Source organism: Eschrichtius robustus, chromosome 6 (assembly GCF_028021215.1).
Source record: "Eschrichtius robustus isolate mEscRob2 chromosome 6, mEscRob2.pri, whole genome shotgun sequence".
Taxonomy (NCBI): Eukaryota; Metazoa; Chordata; class Mammalia; order Artiodactyla; family Eschrichtiidae; genus Eschrichtius; species Eschrichtius robustus.
The window spans coordinates 66,166,326-66,188,885 of record NC_090829.1 but is presented as its reverse complement, the minus strand read 5'-3'; the positions used below and the strand labels follow the sequence as shown (position 1 = coordinate 66,188,885).

At 43.6% G+C, this 22,560-nt stretch overlaps 1 pseudogene; it reads left to right on the top strand.

Moving 5' to 3' along the window:
• The first annotated feature begins 4,041 nt into the window (after positions 1–4,041).
• On the top strand, positions 4,042–16,651 carry LOC137765892 (olfactory receptor 8K5-like; annotated as a pseudogene).
• Positions 16,652–22,560: the final 5,909 nt, after the last annotated feature.

The window sequence follows — 22,560 nt, the reverse complement described above, 5'->3', positions numbered from 1 at the left end:
TATGAAGACAGGCCTAGATGTACCAGCACCATCAGCCAGTACAGTGTAGATTCGTTCAACACTACTGAGGTCAGGCTGTTGGTGACTTGAAGGTGTTGGACCCTTTCCAGGTAGATGAACAGCAAAGGGTAGACAGGCTAGGACTCCTGAATTTAGGAAAAGGAAAGGCCACTGGGTCCATGAAGTTGTCCAGGTTCATGAGAAGAAAAAGGGGGCACTGAAAAAGATCGATGCCCCTCAGCAGGACTGGCCCACTTAGTAGGACAGCTGGTGCCAGGATGGTCAGCTCCTCCTGGCACTGTCAACAGCACACTAACTGGAAGGCTGGCTTTTCCTGGGCTTTACCCCTTGCCCTCTGAGATGCAAGCCATTACCCACTGCAAGCAAATCCCAGGTGGTTGCCTGAATCATCTCCATGGAAACTGATACCGTACTCAGGCCAGTGGGACCTCTTCCAGGCTTCCTTGCTTCCCTGAACTTTGGTCATAGGGGTTAAGCCATCTCAAAAGAGTACTGAGCTGGGAGTGAATTCAAAACATGCAGTTAGAGTATTTCATTTTCCCTCTACATCTGCAGAAAATATACTTCATTATTTTAAAATTGAAGGTAAAAATAACTTTTATTTGTTAAAAAGGGAACTCATGGCATAGTGGAATCACCTCATGTGTGGACTCCAATACCCTGTACAAGATCCATGGCTTAGAGCCATCCAGCCCTAGGTTCCTCCTCAGTGAAGTAGGAGTGATGGAACCAATGGGTCCAGGCCTCTTCCAAACAACCTTGTGAAAATCAAACATTATGAATGTGAAGATACTTTCTTGGAAGTAAATCACCATGAAAATGCAAGCTCATGTTACATCAATAAGAATTCAAGTTATAATAAAAAAGAAATGGGCTATCTCATGTAGCAGTAAAACTCCCTATCACTGGAAGCGTGCATGAGAAAGTTGCTCAGAGCTTAGAGACATTTGGAGAGATGGATGCATCAGACATTAGAATCGTTAATCTCTGAGACCCTTTTCAATTTTCTAAAAGTCTATGATTCATCCAGCACTTGGAAGTATCATAGGCCTGGGAACTGAAATTTCTCTGAAGTTAAACTCAACTCCATAAATGTGAAATCAAGTAGGACCAAATATATATTCCAAATTGGGGTAAAGTATGGCCTCAATATGTGGCTAATGCACACAGACTTCTCTCTCACTAATAACAGAAAAAAATTACAGTGGGAATTCTTTAGTAAAATGACTAGCTGCAGTCCATTGTCATCATCCTGGCAGGCTGAGGGAGAGATGGATCCCAGGCTTAATTAGCAAAACTTGACAAATTCTCTCTCGGGCCCTAGGCTCCAAGCCCACCTGCTCCTGCTGCCTCGTAGGCATAGAATTCCAATCTCCAGTCTGTGCCTAGATGTGGTAGGAATGGATGAGTTCATAGGGTGCAAGTTATCAAGAAAAACCATCCACTCATACTCAAATGAAACCTGAGTGAGAATCACATCTCTGTCAGTTATCATATCCAGTATATTCTGAAAACTAATGAGCCTGTTAAACTTCTACTGGAAACTGACAGTAGAGTCCCATCCTCATGAAACCAAGTATCACAGTGCAAAATGAAAGGGAAAATGAAATCTGGCTGTTGAGATTTTTCTTGATTTACTTGATTCATTAATTCAACCAACACTTACCAAGAATCCTTTATGTGCTAAGGTACTTTGCTCAGCATCATGAAGGGGATCCAGAAAAGAACTGGTGACACGTTCTGTCCCCAAGATATTTATAGTAATAGGTACCAACAAACTATGACAAAGTAGGAAATTACCGTGAGAAGTAGAGAGAGATGAAGGTGTGAGTGGGACATGGGAAGGTTATTTCTTACCAAGGGGTTCAGGGAACTCTTCCTGGCCAATCAGTATTTGAGCTCAATCCTGAGGAATGGGAAGAATACAGATGTGCCAGGATGAAGGTGAGCCAAGACCCAGAGGCAGGTAAATGTGAGGGATGTTCATGGACAAGGAGATAATAATGGCACTTATCAAGTGCTTACTGTATGCCAGGTGCTATGCAAACTCTTTGAAGCTAATTATTTCATTAGACTGAGAAAACTGAGGCATAGAGAGGTTGAATAGCTTCTTTGAAGTCACACAGCTTAGAAGTGTTGGAATTGATACAACGTCTGGTGGTGGTTACAGGAGGGTATGTAAAAGCCACTGATGATAAATCAAGAGGATATTGGATGCCAAACTTAGGAGACCAGTGTGTCCAGCTCTTGATATATTCTTCCCAGATATTGTTATTGAAAAGATTCAACACATTTGTTACTAACTAAATTTTCCACTCATCATAATGGTTTGGGAAATCTTGAAACCCTAGATTTCTTTGACAGAGTGAAAATGGTCAACTGTTATTACCTGCTTCACCACAAGGTTCTTAGCTCTGAATTCAGCAGAACTCTGAGATGATCTAAGGAAAGGCTTACTGTAAGTTGGAACCACTTGACTCTGGCAGAGGAGGAGTAAGGAGCTTTGGTGAGAGTCTCTTCATGAGATAGGCAACTGAGTGGTATAGAATGGAGTCCCCCCACTCAGTTCAGACTGAATAAGAAAATCCTACTATGTGGAGAATAGATAGACTAGACTAGAACAATAGTCCACAAACCTGGGGTCAACAAACCAAATTCAGCTTGCCACCTGTTTTTGTAAATGATGTCTTATTGAGACAAAGCTGCTCATTCATTCATGTATTGCTACTTTCATGCAATAATGGCAGTGCCGAATAGCTGCTACAGAGACTGTGTGGTGTGTGGACACTAAAATATTTGGCCCTTTACAGGAAAAGTTTGCCAACCTCTAGAACAGAAAAATCAGAATCCTAGCACATTCATGTTGGAAGGAAGAATGGAGGTCATTTAATCCATACTCTTCTCCCCTCCCCACTCCCCAGCCCCTGCAGCACACTCCACACACACAGATAGAGGCTGAGCCCCACAGAGAGGAAGAGATTTACCTAAAATCACCGAACTGGAAGGGACCATGATTGGGTCACTAACCATTAGACTCGTGTTTCTTCTACCACACCAGTTCTGAAAGACTAAAGTAACTTCTAAACAATTAATAACTAGGTACCCAGCACCATGCTCTCTCAGGGTTCTAAGATGAGAATAGTAGAAGATCTGGGGTCTCCCCATCCTGTGGTCCACACCAGACATGGTGATAGACCTTGCACAGTGGAGTTGTACCTTAATACCCTCTAAAGTCGGCATATGAGGGAAAAATCAAACACTACCTAAATTCCCTTTAAACTCCCACTGGAAGACCTCACAACAGAAACAGACTTCATGTCTCTCATAGGGTTCAACACCACCAGTCGGTCCTTTGAGGCTGGAACTGATTTCTGCTTTTTGGTGATGCCTCAGCTGCAGTAGCTGGCTTGTGTTCAGCAGCCCTATATTCCAGATGCCTCCCAACTCTGAGCGGCACACAGAGAATGAGACACAGTGAGGACACGGTGGCAGGTGCTCACCTCCCATCGCACCTCCGCTTGGCCTGGGGCCTCTGCTTATTGAGTGGAAGACCAGGAGTCACCCCCATGTTATTCAAATTATGTTCCTGCTCTTCTTCCTCCTCTAGCTTTTATAGATGAATGAGTGTAAGATGTGCCTCCACCAGATATCTGAAACATTAGATGCAGTGTGTGGTAACATTCTCTGTGTCTCGTAGAGATTTCCATGTCAGGGGCGTGTGTGGAGTGTGTGTGTATGTGCGTGGACGGGATTCAGACACAAATGTGCAGAGAGGTGAGAGATTTTCCCAGACAGGAAAGTCTCTGTGGAAGCAGCAAAATTTGATGTGGCTTTTGTATCAGAGATTTACAGAATCTTGGAATTAGAATGTTATTTGTGGGCCAAAGACTCCCAGACCATGCCCAGTGCAGGAATTGCACCTGTGGCATCTTGACAGACAGCCTCTGCCCGAATCCTCCAGGTGATACACTCACTATTTCCTGGGGGAGCCCACTTTGTGCTCAAATAATTTCAGTGGTTATGACACCGCAGAACGCATTTTGGGACTCAGTAGAGCATAGGTCTGTCTCGGTGCAGAAAGAAAGGAGCGAGAGGCAGAGTGACAGGTAAGGAAAGAATTTATTAGTATAGGACGCTTGTGAGAAATACAAGCGGTAGGCAAGGGAGTGTCACCCCGAGAGCTTAGTGGGCTACAGTTTTTTGTTTTTGTTTTTTTCTGTCTATACATATTATACTGTATTTAGATGACACCACAAGGAAGCTAATAACAACCTGTTTCTTTCCAGAAAAGCTAACTGGACTAAATAAGCCAACAGAATCTATCATCACTGACTAAGTTCATTCTGATGGGAGTCACAAGGCATCCTGAGCTGTAGGCCCTACTTTTCAGGGTCTTCCTCATTAGCTACACAATCAGAGTAGTGGGAAATCTGGGCATGATCATCTTGATCCAAGTGGATTCCCACCTACACACACCTATGTAGTTTTTTATCAAACACCTGGCTTTCATTGATCTTGGTAATTCTACTGTCATTTGTCCTGAGATACTGGTAAATTTTGTTCTGGATCAAAATACCATTTCCTTTCATGCATGTGCCACACAGTTGGCTTTCTTCCTTATGTTCATTATCTTGTCAGCCATGGCCTATGACTGCTATTTGGCCATCTGTAACCCTCTGCTCTACAATGTTCTCATGTCCCAGAGACTTTGTCATGTGCTGGTAGGCATTCCATACCTCTACAGTACCTTTCAAGCACTGATGTTCACTATCAAGATTTTTACATTGACTTTTTGCGGCTCTAATGTCATCAGTCATTTCTACTGTGATGATGTTCCCCTGTTACTTATGCTGTGCTCAAATGCACAAGAAATAGAATTGTTGGTCATACTATACAGTTTTATAATCAAAGGAAAAGTGAGGAGGGGGAAAAGACCACCTTCCTCAGTTTTGAATTTTTATTTATTTTTTTATTTATTTATGGCTGTGTTGGGTCTTCGTTTCTGTGCGAGGGCTTTCTCTAGTTGCGGCAAGCGGGGGCCACTCTTCATTGCGGTGCGCGGGCCTCTCATTATCGCGGCCTCTCTTGTTGAACCTTCCTCATTTTTGAACAGACTTCAAACTTCCATCATCAGCTCCTTCTCCACTTTGGGCGGGGGGAGTTTTCTTGTTCCTACTTGGTCATACTGGGACTGTCATGGCCCTGTGGAAATGGGCCAAAAGGTGGTAACATACTAAAATATGGTAAATCAGCTCAGGTTTCAGTATAATGTCACCTTTTCCCTATATTTTTGTTTTTAGTACGTGCAGAGAAGCATGTCCTAGGAATCAATAACTTACTGAACTCACTGGGCAGGATTTGGACCTCATTCCACCATTGTTTTATTGTTTGGGGGCATGTCTCATGCTTCTGTTGCATGGTTTTCTTGCTATGAAAGCGTACTTTCTTGAGTGATGATTAACTTACAGGGGTCTCCCATACTTTTTTTCTCTATTTACAATCCCCTAGTGAGATTAACTATTTAATCACCTACTTTGTCCCTTTACTCTGTCCCTATCAGTTAAATATCTATTCTGAGTATTAAAATGAACTTAATAGTTTCTAGTCCCATCTTCCAAAGTCACAGAGAATGAGTCCCTTCTCACTTTCCTAATGATGGTTCTTAGGGTGCTTGCCCAAGTCAGTCAGATCCCTTTCCTGCCCTGTCTTCTGTCCTCCTGCTCATGGAGCAACATGGATGGATGGAGTGCGTGTGTGTGTGCATGTGTGTGTGCACGCACACACACATGTACATACGTATTGGGACGTGTAAGGGAGGGAGGAGGGGAGAAAATTACAGCAGTTCTGAATTTAAAACCATGTAAAAACCATGTGAAAGTGAGAGTAGAAAATTAGGCAGACCACACTGCCCAGGACATTATGTGCCAAACTAAAAAGTCTGGGCTTTTAGGTAGGAGAGTCATACAGCCTGATTGGCAATTTAGGAAGATTATTCTTCCTATATTGCAGAGGAGACATTTGCAGGACCAGGACAGGAAGGCCCATTAAGAAAATACTGTAGGAGTCCAAATGAAGGATGATGAGGTCTGATCAAATCAGAGCCACAAGGATGGAAAAGCAAAGACACGTTCAAGAAATGTTCAGGAGAGAACTTGATGGCTGTAGACTTTGAGGTGGGAGGGAGCAGGGATGATGCCAAGGGGTGGTGGGACAGGCAGCAGATGGAGCCTCTCCAGAATCCTGCCACTACCAGAAATGTTCATTCCAGGGCCTCAGAACCCTCCCGAAGGAGTCTTTGCAGAGAGAGAAATGATACATTAACTGCAGGAGTTGGCAAGGAGTGAGGAATAGGAAACACTAATTACAGGCCAAGATCATTAACCAGCAGGTCTGGGATCAGCTGCATGTAACCTCAACTCATCTGCTCCTGCAAATGGCCAAGGGAGGATGCGAGGGGAAGAGTGTGGGCAGGACATTTTGCAAATGCTAAGGTAGCAGCTGAGCGCAGACCTTGGTGACATGAGTTTGATATGCTTGGCACTTCGGCTCTGGTTTCTGGAGCCCCTTGGGGTGCCAAATGCACTGTAGCCAGCTGGCCAGTTGTCCAAATGTCGCTTATGCCTCTAGGCCTCTAATTACCAGGCTCCCCTTTAGCCTTATACCTACACTCCATTAGGGGCTTGCTGGCCACATGCACAGGAAACAGATTAGAGGCCATTAGACCATCCAGGTTGAAAAAGGTCAGGTCTTGCCTCCTGGGAGAAAAGCCTAAACTCCAGCTTTGTCATGTGGTGTTTGAAGCCAGAGAAAGATCTCAGGACTAGGAAAGAGTCCCAGCCCAGCTATATGGCCTTGAGCAAGCAAATTGTTTCACTTTGCACAGTCTTGATTTGCTTATGGGGCATAAATAAGCAATGTTCCCTAACTGAGAACATCAGATGATATCAGAGGCAGGGGCGTATGCATCTCAAGGGCTGTTGCTACTGCTGCTGATGTTAACTGCTAACCTGAATGTATAGGTGGCGGACTGGGAGTGAAGAAACCAAGGTTTTAGTCCTATTTCTGCTGGTGTGCTATAGGACCTTGGGCAAGTCACTTCTTCTCTCTAGGCCTCAGGTTCTTCATCTGAAAACTGAAGGGATTGGTCTAGCTCAGTGATTTTTAACCAGAAATATACACTAGAATTGCCTGTGGAGCTTCTTAAAAATGCAGGTACCCACATCCCACCCTGTTATGTTGAAGCAGGTTCTCAGCGGATATTAGATGTTCACTGAGAACCACTGGAATGGATGGTCAGGTGTCACCTGCCTCCCACCTCTGCCTACCTGCTCCCCCCACACCTGGAATGACTTGATCCTCGCCCTTGGGATAAGCCTCCCCACAGCCTCCAGCACTGATCCTGTCCTCAAGCTCTGGATCTCGGCATCAAGCCCCCGGTGCTGAACTGTCTCTGACCTCCTGATTTAGTCTCACCCCTGAGCCTGAGCCAGCTGTCGAGATGTGGTCTCACCTTGTTCCCTGAGGGAGCTGCACTGCTGGGCTTGTCCAGCACTGATTGGCAGAACATTGTTTTGCTTTTCTCAGCATCTGGGGTCCCATCCCCCAACTCCAGACTAATGGGAAGAGACCTGCTATTGGCTGAAAGATTGCCTTGCTCTGGACCACCTGCTAGGAGCATCAAAATATCCCCTGCTGTTGGACCCCTCCTGTGGTCATGCCACACCAGTCTCTATCTGCCTCACAGAGAACCCCACTCCCATCCAAGATTCGTGCTGGACCCTGTGATGTGGCTTCCTTCCCAGGACTGCATGTGGCCTGTTGCCTGACCAGGCAGGTGGCATTTTCTGCCTTTAGTGTGCCTTAGGCCTATGGCTTCATTCCTTTCCTATTTCAACCTGATTTCTGCTCTGTCCAGCTGCAGCCATGGTCATTTTAATGAGCTCTGTCCCACCATGTGATTTCAGTGATTTCTGATATCTCTCCCAGCTGAAAAGTCAGAACGAGGGAGGTTGCTTTGGACCTGGTCTCTCTGGGACCGGGTTTCTCATCTGTAAAACAGGAGTGCCAACATCTGCCTTGTAGAAGCACTATCTCTCACTCGAATGCTGCTCGCCATCTATGAACTGAACTAAGTCCTACTCATCCTCAGGCCTCAGACCTTAGACGTTGCTTCATAAAGCAGGTCTCTCTTACCAACACTGCCCCACCACTGTTATGTGCTCTGATGCAACCTGTACTTTTCCTTTCAACTCCTTAAACTCATGTAATTGTTAATTACACACTTTAAAGTCTTTCTCCCCTACTAGGTCATAAGGTCTGTGAGGGCAGAAACTGCCTTACTCACCAACATTAAACCCCCCATGCCTGGCACATAGAAGACAGGGGACGTGTCTCATGACTGACAGATGAGACATTGGATGTGCCTTGTCACAGAGCAGGTGCTCAGTGAACATTATCCCTCCTCCCTGCTCCTAGAGAATACCACTGAGCCAATCCCAGGATGTGAGCACCCACCCAGCACAGGGGAGCACCAGGGCATGGCTGAGCTGGTTCTTGAGGTCCGTGCCGGCCTTCCTTCTGGGCCCCGTGCAATCTGCCACCCTGGCAGGAGCCACAAACACCTAGAAGTCTGGTGACTTCCCAACATCAAAAGAATCCCACCTGAGGATCTTTTAAAAAATACCTGTACCTACACCCAACCCATAGATATTTTGTTTTAATTCATCTGGAATGCAGCCTGGGCTTTGGTATTGTTCAATAATCCCCCAGGTTTTCCCTGTATGCAGCCATGGATGAGAACAATTGGTTGGGTTCCATCATCATTTTCCAGATACGAAGGTGAAGCACAGGAGGGCAAGGAATCGGCCCAAGAACACACAGTAGCTATGGAATAGCTGGATGGAGCTAGAACTTAGAAGACCTAACTTTCCACCACGGCTCCTCCCACTGCACCAAGTAACAAACTGAAAAAAAAAAAAAAATTCCCTTTATCAATTGCAGAGGCAGATTTCCTGGCATCAAACAAGGCTGCGGGCAGAGAGCTTGTTTTTTTCTACCCTGGAAAATCTGTTATTAAAAGCTTGTTTATGCAAGAAGGGTATAATTAAAAGTGAATGAGTGTAATTCCTTTATCGCAATGAATATTAATTAAAGGTAAACACAGCATCAATATTCATTTAGAGGAAGACAGAGGCTGAAAAGAAGACTGCTTGTACTAGGGTTGTCCGTCACATCAGAAAGTAACAGATGACAGGACTCCAATAGCAGAATGTTGCTCTATTTTTCTCACATCCTCTCAGATTTAGAAGTTAGCCAAAATACAAATCTTTTGTCAGGTTGGGCTCCATGACCAGGCACAACTGCATGGGCACAGCCCTGTCTTGTTCAGGACACAGCTCTCAGAAAGTTGTTTTTTTTTTTTTATACATCTTTAGTGGAGTATAATTGCTTTACAATGTTGTGTTAGTTTCTGCTGTATAACAAAGTGAATCAGCTATATGTATACATATATCCCCATATCTCCTCCCTCTTGAGCCTCCCTCCCACCCTCCCTATCCCACCCTTCTAGGTGGTCACAGAGCCCTGAGCTGATCTCCCTGTGCTATGCGGCTGCTTCCCACTAGCTATCTATTTTACATTTGGTAGCGTATATATGTCCATGCCACTTTCTCACTTCATCCCAGATTACCCTTCCTCCTCCCTGTGTCCTCAAGTCTATTCTCTACATCTGAGTCTTTGTTCCTATCCTGCCCCTAGGTTCATCAGAACCATTTTTTTTTAGATTCCATATATACGTGTTAGCGCAAGGCATTTGTTTTTCTCTTTCTTTTTTTTTTTTAACATCTTTATTGGAGCATAATTGCTTTACAGTGGTGTGTTAGTTCCTGCTTTATAACAAAGTGAATCAGTTATACATATACATATGTTCCCATATCTCTTCCCTCTTGCATCTCCTTCCCTCCCTGTTTTTCTCTTTCTTGACTTACTTCACTCTGTATGACAGACTCTAGGTCCATCCACCTCACTACAAAGAACTCGTTTCTTTTTATGACTGAGTAATCTTCCATTGTATATATGTGCCACATCTTCTTTATCCATTCATCTGTCAATGGACACTTAGGTTGCTTCCATGTCCTGGCTATTGTAAATAGTGCTGCAGTGAACATTGTGGTACATGACTCTTTTCGAATTATGGTTTTCTCAGGGTATATGCCCAGTAGTGGGATTGCTGGGTCATATGATAGCTCTATTTTTAGTTTTTTAAGAACCTCCATACTGTTCTCCATAGTGGCTGTATCAATTTACATTCCCACCAACAGTTCAAGAGGGTTCCCTTTTCTCCAGACCCTCTCCAGCATTTATTGTTTGTAGATTTTTTGATGATGGCCATTCTGACTGGTGTGAGGTGATACCTTATTGTGGTTTTGATTTGCATTTCTCTAATGATTAGTGATGTTGAGCATTCTTTCATGTGTTTGTTGGCAATCTGTATATCTTCTTTGGAGAAATGTCTATTTAGGTCTTCTGCCCATTTTTGGATTGGGTTGTTTGTTTTTAAGCTGTAAAGACTCTTTGTTATGTGGGGTCAGCATACTGGAGGGGCAACTGGCCTCTTCGGCCCTCTTGGAAAGAGAAGAGCTAAACAGACTGATAACCAGCTGTGTTGTTCTGGCCCCTGAGCACTGGGACAGTGGCAAAAGTACATCATTTCCCAAGGAAGAATTCCCAAAGCCATGGCAGGTCCCCAGATCTTACAAATCAGACTCAGTGAGGGGTTGGGGAGGGCAGGACTTTTGAACATACAGATTGCCAGGTCTCACCCTGGTCCTACTAAATCAAAATCATTTTGGACTGAAGCTTAGGAATAAGCATTTTAACAAATTTTCATGTTAATTCTGATTTCTAGAATTTCTAGCCAAGCTGAAGAGCTTTTTTTTTTTTTTGGCCAGGTCAGTTAGGGTCTTAAATCATTTCATTTATTTATTCATTCATTCATCTGATAAATATTTATTAATCATAAGGCACTGTGCTAGCCATGGGTGAAGACAGAGACCAGTACTCTTTTCTAGTTCCTTCTGGTCTATCAAGAAAAACTACACATTAGAATTGTAATTATAATACACAGTGATGACTGCTGTCACAGAGGGAGGAATACAATAGCATAGGAGCACAGAGGCAGGTGAACTCAGCTCTGAATGGGGAGTCCAGGAACACTTCACAGAGAGCATTAATGGAGCACTCATGTGAGTAGCATGTTCTCACAGCAGGGATGGTGTGGAGCCTTGGTGAGACTGCTGGAGAATGGACTTAACTGGAAGGCAGAGAAGGTGATGTTCCGTGAGGTTGATGAGTACTAGGTTGTGAAGAGTGTGAATGCCACGCAAAGGCATTTGGATTTCGTCATGTCAAAGGGGGAAAGAGATTCAGGAGACTGCCCTACACATTAGTGGGTTATGGTGAGAATTCATTGAGGCACTGCAGGCTTAAATGCCTCTTCATTGCATCAGACTTAGGCTCAAACAAGCATTTGGAGGATTTTAAAAAGAAATGCCAAATAGGAGGTTGACATCTACTTAGGAGCCAAGATAGTGTTTACCAGGAGTTGAGAGAAGGAAGCCATGTCTTCCTAGAGAAACCGGGTGTGTCCTGAATAGGCAGGGAGGAGAGAGAAGGTATTTCAGGCTGGGAAAGGCTTGGCACTGGGTCCAGCAGCACTTCTCAGCAAGGGCACTAACCATTATCATAGACTGAGAAGGTCTTGATAGGTTTTTTTACCTGTAGCTGTGGGCAAGCTTCTAATGAGAAGGGGTCATGTTTGGCCACAACAGTGCAAATGGAGCAACAGTGTGGGGCCAGCTCTGAGGACCAGATGGGGGTGAGCCCTATATTCATACTGGTCCCATGTGGTACATTTTAAAAGGGAGGAAACACATTCTCTTCTTTCTGAGACTGGTCTTATAGAATCAGAGTTCCTCAGCTCTGGGGGGCCCATAGAGCTCCTGCATACCAACTCTTATAGCTCAGAAAATGTCTGAGGGTGCAAGGACCCACCCAGAGTCATTCTGCCATCTAATCCCACCTGAAGTGTGACCTTTTCCCTAACAGTACCCTCCTCTATTCCCTGGTTAGCACACTCAGCAGCACATTGGAATAACCTGGAAAGTTTAAAAAATATTTATGCCTGGGTCCCACCCCCCAGCGATACTGACTTAATTAATGTGGATTGGGGCCTGGGTGTTGAGAGTTATCAACACTACCCAGGTAATTCTAATGTGCAGCAAAGCGTGAGACTCACAGCTCCATTTGTACCTTTAAACAGTCAACCAGTAAGTATTAGAAGGAAATGAGTGATTCAGTAATTGAGGTGTTAGCTAAGAATGCTATTCTCATTTTGATGAAGGATTCTTATTTTTCTTTCATACATATCTTGCTGATTTTCCTTTCAAACTCTGAAAGCAATCCACTTATTGCTGCAGTCCAAACAACACAATAAATATATTTTTCTATGATCTAAAACTAAACCATGCCTATATTTTCCCCAATTTATAATGATAAAAATGGTAACCTCCTCTTCGCCACATCATACATAGGAATCATTTTGCATTTGGGATCTAGCATAATATTGATTTATTTTTTATAGTCAACAATTATTAAGATTTAATTAAAAATTGTCTCTCTGCAATAATTTTCTCTTGTATTCATTTTTCATTTTGCTGGACTATAGCTTTCAGAAATTCTTACAATACGAGTTGTTGTACAGACTTTGTATTCTAAAATTCTTTTATTTTGACCTTACATTTTAATGATTATTTGGGTTGTTAAAGAATTCGAGGCTCAAAATTATTTCCTCTCCTAATATTGAAGATATTATTCCATTATCTCTTGTAGCCATTATTGGTCATCAGAAACTGGTTGTTTATCTGATTCTTCCTTCTTTGTAGGTAATTTTTTCTGAAGCTTTTAGATTGTTTTTCTGTTTGTTGTCCAAAATTTCACTAGGATGTGTCTAAGGTTGAATTTTTGTTTTGTTTCATTTACTCAGAAGCAAGGTGTCCTTTTTTGAATCTAAAAACATCTTTCTCCAGGACTGGGGTATTTTTTTCTACTATATTTTTGATTTTCTCTCTTTTGTTTTGTCTGTTCTCTCCATCTTCAACCCGTATTCAATAAATAGATATTGGACGTTTGACTCTGTCTTCCACATGTCTTAACTTTCTCTGCATGTTTTGTCTCTTGGTCCTTCTGTTCTAAAAACTGGTGGAATTGCTCAGCTCCAGCTTACAGCACACTCATTTTCTCTTCAACTGTGTCCAATGTGCTCTGCACTCATTGATTTACTTTTTCTTTCCAACAAGCATATTTTATCATTTCTGAAATCTCTAATTGGTACTTTTTCGTAACATTTGTTCTTGTTTCATAAATGTAAATATTAACTACATTTTCCCCCATTTTTATCTATTCCACTTTCTCTTTCCTAGGGAGCTAATTTTTCTGTTTGTTGAGTTTTATTCCCTTCTTATACAATGTTTGTTATCCTTAAATCTTTAGCAATTCTTAGTAACGTGCTCAACTTTTATTAGAGATTGCCTTTAATGCCACCTGAGGATGCATTTTCTTTACCAAAATCTGACTCTAGCCCTGTGGTGGAGGGGTGGGATGTGCTGTAGGCAATGAGTTGTGCCTGTGGTCAGACCTCTGGATGTGGGAGCACCCATTTGCTCCTGGTTGTCACAGGTACTGCCCTTCTTTGCAGCCCCAGCGCTCAGAGGCTCCATCCTGATCTAAGGGTACTCATCCATGCAGCTTGCTGTTGGCTCACTGAAGGGAGGAAGTGGGGATGGTTAGCACTAGCAGTGGGTCTTGAGACCGTCGGGACCTGGGGAAGTATACGGCTGATGCTCACATAAAGAGGAAGTGTGTCTGTCTTTGAATTTTATTAGAACTGGGCTCAGAGACAGATGAGGAATATATAGACCCAGCCAGAACTTAACTCCAAGTCAAAAGGACCCGAAACACTTCACTGTATTTCTTCTCCTTATTCTAGGAATATATCTATATCTATATATAGATATCTATCTAGAGATATATAGATAGATATATATAGATATCTATCTGAATATCTATATAAGGTATATGCTATGTCTACAGATATATAGATAGCTAGACATATATACTAAATATTTCTACGTATATATTTAAATATGTACATAAAGTGTTTTACATAAGACTTGGCACTCAATAAATGAGAGCTACTATAAAGAAGCATCATCAACATAATGTATTACTGCCACCAAAAGTCAATACTATCTGCTTATTTTCTCTATCTCTACTCTTCCTTTAAAATCCGATTTTGAGTTGGAATTGGTCTCAGAAGCCATTTACTTCAATCTCTTCATTTTTAAAGATTAATAAATACATTAACATTTTAAGGTTAATTAAAACATTCTCATTGTAGAAAATATAGAAAATACAGAAAAAGTAAAATAATTTAAAGAAAAAACTTTTATCCATAAGCCCATCCCAGTTAGCACTATCAGCTCCATAATTTATGGACTGTGGCCCACGGAGGAGAAATGGTCAGCCAACAATCTGACCTGTCAACAGGTCATTGGCCGCATGTCCTCCATACCATCCTCTGTCCTTCTCCCTGAGACAGGAAGACTGTGCTTTGTTCTATTGGTTAGAGGAACACACAACTGACTACAAGCCTGGGTAGAGTTACTGTCCCACACAAGAACCCTCAGTTCTGCCTGCCCATGCCCTCTTTCCTGCCCATAATCACGTTGGTCACAGCAATGTCTTCCTCTTGAATTCCATGACCTCGAGGAGCTGAAGAAATCATTCGGCTCTTTGCTTGTCTTAAACTATTAGTGTGGCATATGTTTTGTTAGTACAGGTGTAGAGGTCATGCTAAGACCAGTCTGGGGGAGAGGAATGGAGAGAGCTGTGGGACTGTGCGGTTTTTCCCCTGCACCGCCTGGGAAACTCCTCTAAGAAGCTCCAATGTCACCTCCAACTTGAAGTCCTCCTTCCTCTGCCCAGGCAATTGGTCAGTCTCAGCTCTGTGCTCCTTAGCCGTTAGTTCATTTCTCCCTACAGCATTTATAGGGTATGTGTCTATAGGTCTGTATCACCTGATGGATTATGAATTTCCTAAAGACAAGGATCCAACACCTAGCACAATTCCAGGCTCATAGCAAGGGCTTCATAAAAGTCTGATGAATGAATGATTGAATGTTTGAGTGAATAAACTTCACTGAGGAGCTTTAGCAAATATTCCAGAAGCATTTTGAAATATTTGAAGAATATTTTGTTGAAATACAAAGAATGTCCCAAGAACAAGTAAGACAGCTTCACCTACCATATTTAACTTGATATTACCAATAGTGTACCATAACTAAACCATTTAACTAGCCATCTTTCTATTAACATAGGCGTTTATTCCCTGACTTACCACCGAGTCAAGGGTGGAAAATGTGAGTGGCATGTACTCTAACACCATAATTATTGCGTGAATTTGTTCTACAGAATCCTAGAAGAGTACTAATCTATGTTCCTGAACTTCTCCAGTGTCAGGGATACACCTGCCCTCCAATTCACCCTATTTCAAAATCAGAAAAATCATCGTTTTTAAAGAAAGTATCCTAGGAGATAGAAAGAGATTTGAATTTTAAATTAAAGGTTTAGATTTGAGGCCCAGGTCTACCAGTAACTGGCTGTTGTGTTCATCTCTTTACTATTCGAAGCCTCATTTCCTTATCTTGAAAATAATAATAACTGCCAGAGCAGGGAAGCGGTGAACACAAAGTGTGAAATGAATACAAAAGTATTTTGTGAACAATGAAACAGTGTACATGTTTAAGGGTGGAAAGGAAGGGAGGATGAGAGGTTAGTAGAGACACGGATATCTGTCTTAAATGAAAGAGAATATCTGTCAGAACAAAAGAGAAAAGATTCTTCTCCAAAGAGGAGGAAATCGCTGGAATCATGGAATGCTGTGTCACAGGGGATGGGAATGCCTTGTTTACAGTCACATGGGGTCAGTGGAGAGAACAGTTTCATAACTACTGATGCCCCATCCTTCCTGCCTCCTTGCTTCCACCTTTCTGGGCTTGTCTCGAAGAACACAGGCTCTGAGATGCACTGCCTAGATTTGGGTTCTGACTCTGCCACTGAATGAACCCCCAAAAGTACTTCACTTCTCTATCGGTCACTTTCTTCATCTGTGAAATCAGAGTGATCATAATATCTCCACATAGGATCCTCCCTTCCCTGTTACCCAATTTTATTTCCACAGTCTATCATTACAACTTCCTTGTATTTACTCTCAACTCCCTTGCTGCTCCTTCTCCTCTGTGTGCTGTACTCACTTTGCAAGATCACACCCTAGTGGATCGTAACTCTCCCCACACTCTCTGCCTGCCCTTCTGCAGCTGAGTGGAGCGTGAGAAAAATTCAGGACCACACTGACTGACCTGCCTTAGGTGCAGGACCAAGGACCACAGGTGTGCCCTTAAGACTACCCAGCTGCTGTATTGTATCCCCTTAGACCACCCGCTCTCCCACCCTGCTAGAAACAACTTCACCACATCCTCCTCCTCAGTCTGCCTTTGCCCACACTCTCAGCTAATGGCCTTGCTTTTTACATCACTGAGAAAATAGAAGCAATCAGAAGAGTATTTGCATGGACTCCCACAAATCTATCTGTAAGTCTGCCAGCATTTTCAGTGTTCTACCTTCCATTCTGTTACTAAAGATAAATTGTCCACCTCTTATCGAAAGCTATTATGGTTGAACTGTGCCTTCCAAAACTGTGTATTGAAATCTTAACCCTCAGCACCTCAGTGAGCTTATTTAGAAATAGGGTCATTGCAGATGTAATTAGTTAAGATGAGGTCATACTGGAGTAGGGTGAGCCTCTAATTCAATATCACTGGTGTCCTGATGTGAAGGGGAAATTTGTTCACAGACACACACAGGAAGAATGCCAAGTGAAAAGGAAGGTAAGACCAGGGTGATGTGCCTACAAGCCAGGAAATGACAGATTTCCAGCAAACCACCAGAAGCTAGGGGAGAGGTTGCAAACAGATCCTCCTTCATAGACCTCAGAAGGAACCAACCCTGCTGACACCTTAACCTTGGGTTTCTAGCCTCCAGGACTGTGAGAAAATTAATTTCCACTGTTGAAGGCACTCAGCTTGTGGTACTTTGTTCTGGCAGCTCTAGAAAACTACAACAAAAGCCAACCCTTCAGTCACCTAAAGTGACTAGATTCTACCCCGTTTAGAGTACCCTGAGACATTGGTCCAAAAGCACTTTTCTCCTATAGCGTTAGTTTTTTCCTCTCTACTGTATCATTCTCATCGGCTCCACACAGGCTGTTATTTGTCTGATCTCAAAAAAAAAAAAAAAATTGTTTTTAACTTCCCTTGACCGTGCTTTCCCTGCCTTCTACCACTTCTTTTCTCTGCAACACTTTGCAGCAAAACTTCTTATGTTGATATACTCATTGTCTCCGATTCCTCTCTTATCTTTTCTTAAACACACTCAAACTAGGCTCTCATGCCCCTTACTCCGTATAAAGCATTCTTGTCAAAGTCACCAACGGCTTGCACATTGCTACGCCCACTGACCAACTCAGTCCTGCTACTACCTGAGCCACCAGTGACATTGGACACAGCAGATCATTGCTGCCCCCTGAAGGCACTTCTTCCCTTGGCTTCTGGGACTACACACTCTTGCCTTTGTCCTCGCTTTCTGACTGTTCCTGTTCATTCTCCCTGGGTGGTTCCTCATCTTCTCCCAGACTCAGGGCCCTGTCCTTGGTCCTCCTCTCTATCTACCTACAACATACAGCCCCTCAGTGAGCTCATCCAAGCTCAAGGTTTAATTACCATCTATGTACGAAAGACTTTTAAATGTATACTTCCAGATGAGCCACTCCCCTGAACTCCAGGCTCACGTAGCCAACTGCCCACTCCAATAGATATACCACAAATGTAACATGTCCCAGACTGAACTCCCAATCTTCCTCCGAAAGCCTGTTCACCTGCATTCTTCTCCATCTCGGCTGAGGGTAACTCCATTCTTCCAGGTGCTCAGACCAAAACCTGGTATTCATTTTTTGTTTTTTGCTTTTTAAAATTTTTATTGGAGTATAATTGCTTTACAGTGTTGTGTTGGTTTCTACTGTACAGCAAAGTGAATCAGCTATACGTATACATATATCCCCTCTTTTTTGGAGTTCCTTCCCATTTAGGTCACCAGAGCATTTGTATTCGTTTTTAACTCCTTACTTTCTCTCCCACCACAGATCCAAGAAGTCCTACTGACTCCACATTTAAAACATATCTGGAATCTAAACCTTTCTCATCCTCTCTGCTAAGCTATCATCATCCTTCACCAAGATTATTGCAACCGCCACCTAACTGGTCTCCCTACTTCTTCCCTTGCATCCTACACTCTATTCTCAACACAGCAGTCAGGTCCTGTAAAACGTAGCTCACCTTAAGTCAAGTCCTCCCATGGCTTACCACTTGATAAGAGAGAAAGCTGGGCCCTTCCAGTGGCCTCCTGGTCCCTTCATGGCCTCTGACCTCATCGCCCTCCCTCTGCTCCAGCCACAACAGTCCTTGCCGGTCCCAGAGTATCCAGGTTGTTCTCACTGCAGGGTCTTTGCACTGGAACACTGGTCCCCCAGGTGACCACATGGATAACTTCATTACCATCTCTATCTCCTCTCAAATGTCACTTCCTCAGTGAGACCTACCTGGACCAACTATAAAATTGTGATTCCTGCTCTCAGATGTTCCCTTTCCCTTCCCCTGCCCCATCACTTCCTAGTATACAATATAATTTACTTATTCATTATGGTCCTATATTTTCTGTCTCCCTGTACCAGAATGCAAGCTCTGGAAGGTAGGGGTTTATTTTTCTGTTTTGTTTATTTATAGATTTATTAAGTGCCCAATAAATATTTGTTGAATGAGTGAATAAATGAAAGGATGAATATAAAGTGTCTAGAATAGTGTCTGGTGCAAAATATGTGCTTAAGAATTATTAGCCATCATCAATATTACCTTGCATTATTGAATGGGAAATCAGATTTTGCAGCAGGAAGATCTAGGAACTTGGCTGGCAGAGTGCCCCTTAAAGGAAAGACACTGGGTGAGGGGGGAAAACTTGCCAGTTAATGAAGCTTATCCAAGGCTCATTTATTTCCAGTTGACTTTGCATGGACTCTTTTGGTTTTCCTCTGACTGCTCTCTTGTGCCAAACTTGGGTGAATCCCTTGGATCTCCCCTGGCAGGGCTCTGCTAGAATCACTGCTCTGTGCTTCTCAGGAGAACCTCAGGCCCAGTTTAGCCAGCGGGAAACAAAAATTAATAACCTCAGAGAAATCTCAGCCTATCTCTGCTGCTACCTCATTTCCAGGATTTTTCAGTCTTTAAGAGGCTATAGGAGAATTAGGTCCAAACCCAACAGCTGGTAGTAGTTAATACTACTGAACAAAGGACACATAGATTCTGCCCAGCCTGTCAGACATTCCCATGGTCAGGAGAGAACACAAATGGTTTATAATTTTTTTTCGATGGAAGAGTTTGCCAGGGAACTGATTGAATGTGACTTAGGTTTTATAGGACCACTCTGGCTGTAATTTTTTTGAATAGAGTGTAGGGGGGAAGTAGGGAGAGCAAGTAGGAGGCTATTGCACTAATCCTCCTGAGAGCTCAGATCACAGTAGAGAAGTAAGGAATGGTTGGATTCTGGATATGTTTTGAAAGTAGAGTCCATAGGATTTCCTGACTGGTTGGATCTATGGTATGAGAGAAAGAGAGGGGTCACAAAGACGGCATGGTTTTGGGGCTTAGCCCCTGGAGAGATGGGAGCTGTCATAGCACGTCATGTGACCCACAGGACACTCTTGGTATTGAGAAGATGTATATGGCTGGGGGGCGGGCAGAGAAAGGGTTGCATTAAATTGTTTTATACACAAACATTGCAAATATGTCTTCTTTAAAGCAGACAGACAAATGTTCTTCAATTTTTCCTAGAAAGAAGAGAGATTTTGTCCTCAGTATTCCTAATAATTAATTCCTCCTTTCCCTACTCTTTTTTTTTTTTTAAACTCTGTCCGGGAAAATTCATTTTCTGAATAATTTGCACAGAATAGAATAGCTCAAGTCTAACATATTGTTTAATAAAAATGCAACTTTAACAATGTCCACACACTCACACCCCTTCCTGAGTGAACTCAGACCCTCAACATGCAGGTCTTGTCTGAAAGCATCAGTGATGATTTAAAACCCACCCAGTGAGACCGGTGGGTATTCAAATGACTGAGAGGGCTACTGGGGAGAGAGAGGGGCTATACTCTACATTTCTCAGCATTTGGGGTGAGGATGAGCCCCATTTTCTCGTCCAGAGTCCCCTGGGCTGTCGGACTTCTGCCACTACACAGTGTCAGCCTGTCCACTGACAGCATCTCGCCCAGACGGAACCTAACCCGGAGGAAAGGGCCTTGTTGGAGACGAAAGGGGAAAAGAGTGGAAATGAGGATCAAGGGTCTCCCAGCTCCCCATTACTAATATTAAACTATTTTGTGTATGTAACATATGACGTGGAAATTTGGGATCACATGGAACAGTAAGATCAAACGGAAACTTTCAACTGGTTGTCTTAGGAATCAGTTTGCCTGGGAGGCCCAGGGCACTGTGGGGAAGAACACATACAGACGAGGGACATGAGACTCGGGGGTGTCCTTGGGTGCTGCCCTGGCCAGCAGCGTCCCACCTACATTCTCCACAAGATGGCGCTTGTCTGCCCAAAGCTCAGTGGAGGACTTTGGATTTTGTTTGAATAATGGAGGCTGCAGTCCCATCCACTTATCTTCCAGGAGAAAGACTACGAAGAAGGAATGCGGATGGGCAGGGCCAGCCTGGTTGCAATTTCCCACCGAGCAGGACTGAGGTCCGTCAACTCTGCTTGAAGGTAACTTCCTCATATTTGTGACGTTTGGAACCCTGAGTCTGTGTCTCCTGCCACAATAAGCCGCAAAACCATTCAAACAAAAACAGAAGGAAGACTGTATGTCAGCAGAGCACTTTGTAGTTAACACAAGGTGTTCAGATATGTTTTATGATTTGATTTTCAAACTAGCCTGCACTGGGAATCCACATCTGTCTCATTCATTGTATCCACAGTGTTTGGAGCAGGGAGTGGCACATAGGCTCTAATGCATATTTGTCAAATAAATGAACCCTGTGAGGCCAGAAAAGGAATCATTATCTGCATTATATATCTGAGGCCCAGAGACTCACGGTTAATAAATGGCAGAGCCAGGACCAGACGGAGACTCCCACCCCAAGGTCATTGCTAGTTATTCTGTCCTCTGATGCTTCTAGGTCACTAGCCTCAGGAAACAAAGAACCCCAAAGCCGTGAGTGTGTGGAGCCGCTGTACAGTGCACAGAAAAGCAGGCAGCGGGGGTTTTCTAGCAAAGAGAAAGATATTCAAAGAAAACTCAGGACCAAGGTGTGGACACATAGCTGGCAAAAAGCTCCATGTCCTCCCTATGCAGCCAAGGTGTGTTCCAGCAGGCAGGCACTGGCTGGAAACGCGCAGCTCTTCAGCGCCCCTTGGAGCAGAGCTTGAGAATGCAGCCTTTTGCACGGCTGAAGTGCTCACAGGAAACCCAGATCTAAAAGCATTATGGTTATATCTAACTGATCCTTCATGGTCCGCTATTTAGTTATTAGCCATGGTAAGACTCAGGATTCATCACTCCTGCTACTTCTTCTCTGGGGGAAATAACCAAGAGTTTAGTCTTACCACAGATTAGAAAGCTAATGTGCATAGCTGGCCACTGAGAGTGAATACACGACATTAGGTTCTTAAGGCTGAGAAGAACTCTGAGTGGTCCATAGTCTGGGTCCCTAGAAACAAGGTCTGAGAAACTGCTGGAATAACATGTATATTACGTGTGTTCTGGAGGACAGGGTCTATGGCTTCCATCAGATCCTCACAAGGGTCTCTGCTCCAAATCCAGCCACTGAGGATCAGAAGTTACCTCCTTAGCCCCCCAGCTGCCCAGCTTTGCTCAAAGCCCCAGGGGTAGGGCATAGATACCTTGCAAGGCAGCCTATCCATTTCCTGTGATCAATACCTACCCCCACAGAGAGTGAGGGGTGGGCAGGTTGTCCCACTAGGACCTGAATAAAACACCTCCCTCCATGTGTCCAGCACACGGGATCAGAACCAGAGCTGCAGCATAGCAATGCTGGGACGGCCTCGGAAGTATATCAGTAGGCATCACGGGGGCTGCTTTTCAAATATGCATATTTAAAGACAACCAATGACTAGTTCCCCCAAAGTGAAGGAGAATTCTTTTTAATAAGAATTGCTGCTCATATGTCTCAGAAGAGCCTCTTATCTAGAAGCCAGGTCTGGAGCTGGTGGCGTCCATCGGCCCCAATTCTGATGGACCACCCCCAAGGTGAGGTATCAGTGATGGAGGTAAAGCCCCAAGTTTGTGCAAAA